General features: G+C 36.8%; 1 non-coding gene across 1 annotated transcript; it reads left to right on the forward strand.

Annotated features, from left to right (window-relative positions):
* The first annotated feature begins 2057 nt into the window (after positions 1 to 2057).
* Positions 2058 to 2163, forward strand: LOC133799052 (small nucleolar RNA R71). The gene has a single exon (XR_009876260.1). It is a non-coding gene; the product is annotated as a small nucleolar RNA R71 (small nucleolar RNA).
* Positions 2164 to 5243: the final 3080 nt, after the last annotated feature.

The raw sequence follows: 5243 nt of genomic DNA on the forward strand, positions 1-5243 counted from the left end.
ATAAATACTAGCCTTATTTTCCTCCTCCATGAGAATACGGTGCATAACAGTAGATGGGCTAATTCCTTTTATATCAGCTAAAGGCCAACTAATGGCCAATTTATGAGCTCGAAGTACTCTTAATAATTTTCCCTCTTCAACAGTAGATAATGAAGCAGAAATAATAACAGGGAGAGTATCATTCTTACCCAAATAAGCGTATTTAAGATGATCCCGTAAAGTTTTCAATTCAAGGACAGGTGGTTTCTTTATAGATGGTAGTGGTCTCTCGGGTCCTTGTCTAAGTTCCTCATATTTCTTCTTATAAATAGGTCCAGCGGAGTTTAGCCATTTTACATATTCAAGAACCTCAATACCATCACAGTCTTCCCCACCTTGTGAAATAAGTCTTGTCTTAAGCGGATCTTCAACAAGTTGTCTCTTTAACAATTGTTCCTCAATTACTTGCTCTAGGACACTTCAAAGCCTTAAACACATTAAATACAACCTCATCACCTTGCACCCTCAGCCTTAACTCTTCTTTTTGAACATTTATCAAGGCTTGACCAGTGGCTAAAAATGGTCTTCCCAAAATAATTGGAACATCTTCATCTTCCTCTATATGAAGAACAATAAAATCAGCGGGAAAAATGAATTTGTCCACTTTGACAAGAACGTCTTCAATAATACATCGGGGGTGTGTCAATGAACGGTCAGCCATTTGTAGAGTAACTATAGTGGGTCTAGCTTTCCCCAAACCGAGTCTTCGAAATACGGACAGTAGCATTAGATGGATGCTTGCACCTAGATGACATAAAGCCCTCTCACAATGAAAATTCCCAATAGTGCAAGGTATGGTGAAGCTGCCCGGATCTCTAAACTTTTGAGGAAGTTTCTTTTGAATTATGGCACTACACTCTTCTGTCAAAGCCACGGTTTCATAATCCTCCATTTTTCTTTTATTAGACAAAATCTCCTTCATAAACTTCACATAACTAGGCATTTGTTCAAGAGCTCCCGCAAAGGGAATGTTAATGTGAAGTTTCTTAAATACTTCAAGAAATTTGGAGAATTTCTTGTCAAGATTTTCCTTTCGGAACCGCTGAGGATAAGGAATCTTGGGTGTCGACTCTGTGTATTTTGGCATTTCTTTCTTTGGAAGGTCTTCAGTAACCTCCTCTTGTGCTGGACTAGGTATAGGTTGATCTTTAATCTTCTTACCCTTGTTTTCTACTATAGGCCCCTCATACTTAGTCCCACTCCTCAAAGTGACCGCTTGACATTGCTCTTTTGGATTCACCACAGTTGAGCTAGGTAAAGCCCCTTGATTATGATCTGCCATTAACTTTGCAAGTTTTCCAACTTGAGTTTTTAAACTCCGAATGAAGGATCTGGTTTCTGTCATAAATTGGCTCAATGCAGTAGCGGATACCTCTGGTTTAGTCATGTGAGGCGGTGGTTGTTGATGTTGCGGCATTGGTGGCCTTTGAGTATCATAAAAGGGCCTTGGGTTTAGCCCATATGATGGTCTATGTGGAGGATATTGAGGTGGATTTGGATGGCACTGTGGTTGGTGCCCTTGATTATTACTCCATGACAAATTAGGATGGTTCTTGTATGCTGGAGTATAGTTGTTAGGGTATGGGATATTGTTAGGTGGCCTTGGGAAATTTCCAATGGCTTGAACCTGCTCAAGTGGGATATCATCAATTGAATAAGAACTCATCGATGGACATTTCTAAAAATGATGAGGGCCTCCACATGTCTCACAAATGATAGGAGCAGGTTGTAGTTGCAATGCTTGAGCTGAACTATTGTTTTGTTGTTGTATTTGTTTTGTTAGCGAAGAAATTTAAGCAGTGAGCATAGCAATAGGATCAACTTCTAGAAGTCCTGCCACCTTCTCATTTTCTCGCTAAGATGGATAATTATAATTATTCATGGCCATTTCCTCTAAAAGCTCGTAAGCTTCATTAGCACTTTTGCTCATAAATGCTCCACTTGCTACTGCATCTATGATAGTCCATGTATTTCCCCTCAGTCCATTATAGAAAGTATGCACCAACATCTATTTCACTATACCATGATGTGGACATTTTCGCAGTAGCTCTTTAAACCTCTCCCAAGCGTCATATAATGATTCTCCCTCAAATTGATAGAAATGATTTATTTCACCTCTAATATGTGCTGATTTAGCAGGAGGAAAGTACTTTACGAGAAATTTTTGAGCGAGGTCTTCCCATGTCAGAATTGAATTGGCTTGCAGAGAAATCAACCAACTTTTAGTCTTGTCTCTCAATGAAAACGGAAATAACCTCAAGCGGATTGCATCATTACTTACTCCATTCATTTTGAAAGTATCACATAACTCCAAAAAGTTGGTAATATGGAGGTTCAGATCCCCATTAGGTAGCCCCCCAAATTGAACACAATTATGAACCATTTTAATTATTGAGGGCTTGATTTCAAAATTGCTCGCCTCCACAGTAGGTGGACAAATACTAGAATGTACCCCTGTAACAATAGGGAGTACATAGTCCCTCAGAGTTAAGTCTACCTCAGCTGCAACATTCCCCACATTACCCTGATTCAAATTGTTGTTAGCGACATTATTGACATTCTAGGCCATCTTTTTAAGTCTTTTCTATTTTCTTTCTCTTTTGTAGGTTTTCTCAATCTCAGGATCAATGGGTACTAGTATTTTCGACCCCTTACGTCGCATAAAAATAAGTCACTTGAAATTGAGAAATTTAAAAGCAACTAAATTTAGAAAACGTTAAATGAAAACCAAAGTAGATTGAAAAACAATTATATTTGATATTGATTATTAGTCCCCGGCAACGGTGCCAAAAAATTGATCTGTCAAATCTGTACTCAAGTATACGTAGTCATGTCAAGTAATAAAGTCTATAAGAATAGAGATCGTCCCACAGAGACTATTAACCATTTACCAATAATTGATTTTCAAATTCTATCTGGTGAATTAAAATTTAGATGAATAATTAAAAATTAAAATGAATACTCTAAACTATGAACAAAATATAAATAATTATAAGCAAAATAATGAATCAACTAATTAAAAATCAATAATAAAAAGGCTAGGAATTAATTTCATCAACTTTTCATTCTATTAATTTTACTAATCAATTCTAAATCTCTTCTTCCTATTCTAATAGTAGGTTAACATAATCGATTCCTATTCTTTTTCAAGATATAAGATCTCAGCCTATATGCAGGTTTTCTACATCTCTGTGATAAACTTAAACATATAGAAGGCATTAAGCATGGAAACCTAATTACTACACAAGTCACACAGGTACTTTCATCCAATATATAACCTATGTCTATATAATGATAGCATATTCAATTCTCATCTTTCAAATTTTGAATCAAAACCATTAAATCAAGTAAATAGTGATCAAGTATTTACTAGCATCAAACAAGCATCATATAGATGAGAATAGAGAAGAAGTATCAATAGAACATCATAATAAAGTTAAATTGAAATTTAAGTAACTACATTAATCCCTAGATAAAAGATTTAGATCATAGCTAACATAATGAAAATAAAATTCAAATAATTATTCATAGAAAATAACATAAAGAATTCAGATGAAGAGAAAAATCTAAAAAGTCAGGAAAAGAAATCTAATTACAGCAGCCTTTTTAAAATCTAGGGTTTATAAAACTAAAAATGCCTCCAAACTTTGAAGAATAATGTCCCTTAAATAGTTTTCAAAGGCTCCCAAGTGAAAAGACCGTTTTGTCCTTCAAAAAGTGGCTAAAAATCTCAAAATTGCATTGATAGCGCTGTAGCGCTAGGTTTTGGGCACTGTAGCGCTATTGACAGAGTTGAATTGCCTCAAAATTTAATGCACTAGCGCTGTAGCGCCACTCTTCAGTTCATGATAGCGTTGTAGCACTACTTACAGATTCAACACTTCTAATTTTCCCTTTTCTAGCGTTGTAGCGCTACTTTGTTAGCGTTGTAGCGCTATTTATAGAATCATTACTCTAACATATTCCTCCCAAAAGACGCGATTTTCTCCAAAATAACTCCACTTTCACTTCATTCCACTCTTTTCACAATCTTAGCATGAAAAACCTGAAACATGAACAAACGAGCGTAATTCTACAATAAAATAGCCCTAAACTAATGAAAACCTTCATAAAAACTAAACCCTAAACGAGCCTAAAACTTTTTTATCAGTGATCTCCTTGTCTCTGCTATACCATGCAATATATATTTCTTGAGTTTTCTGGTGTTCGGGTTTGAGTTTTTGAATGTTTTTGAGGAAAAATGCTTTCGGGGTAATCGAGCTTGTAGGTAGTAACATGATAAGATAAGAGTTTTAATTAGTAAAAACATTAAGTGAGGCTTAGAATTTGGCGTGGAGTTGGAATACTGATTTAGGGCCCAAAATCGAAGTAAAAATTTGATTTTTATGCTTTCGGAAAAATCTGGGAATTTCCCGCTTGTTCTCGGAGTCAAAAAGTTTCCCTGAAAAAACTTTTCATTTGCGCTTTTTAATCTGTTTTTCCAAACTGTTCGCATGTTTTTAGTTTTTACGTTAGTATGCTGTTGGTCTTATAAAAGCTTAACTTTTATACACGAGCAATGTTATCCCAACATTTCCACTTCTTCTATCTATTGGCCATAGATTCTCATCTCCCCTTTTCTGTTCTCAGATATTCATGCATGATCCTTGGGGAGGTGAGAGGCCAATCTACGATGATCTTCTTGTGTTGTTGTTCGAGGATCAAGAACAACCGTCACTGTTGTTTTCAGAAGTACTATTTTCACAACAACATCCAACGACCAGCCTTTCGACTAGTCAACCGAACATGGGTCACGTAAAATACATTGCTCGTAGAGAAAAGAAAACAACCAATCCCTCTTCTAACCAACCAACAGTCGATACCAAAGGTCCTTCAAATAATCCACAACCTATAAACACTACACCACCAAAAATCCAACCTAAAGCCCGACCTCGCGACGACCTTAGGCCAGACGTCAAATGGTACATTGCATCTCCTAGCATCATATCGGCGAGGATGGTGAACCCGCTCCAGTGTTGTGCTCGTTGGAAGAGCCATCTATGAACAACTTCCAGGAAGGAGTTTGACTTTGGAGTTCAGGCTCTTCTATCGGCTCGGTATCCTTGATTCCAGTGAATTTCGCGAGAAAGTCTGCCAGAGCCTGTCCCTTCACAGCTGCTCATGGAGAATAAGAAATATCAAACTGCCCAAGTTGGACTGCCTAT

Source organism: Humulus lupulus, chromosome 8 (assembly GCF_963169125.1).
Source record: "Humulus lupulus chromosome 8, drHumLupu1.1, whole genome shotgun sequence".
Taxonomy (NCBI): Eukaryota; Viridiplantae; Streptophyta; class Magnoliopsida; order Rosales; family Cannabaceae; genus Humulus; species Humulus lupulus.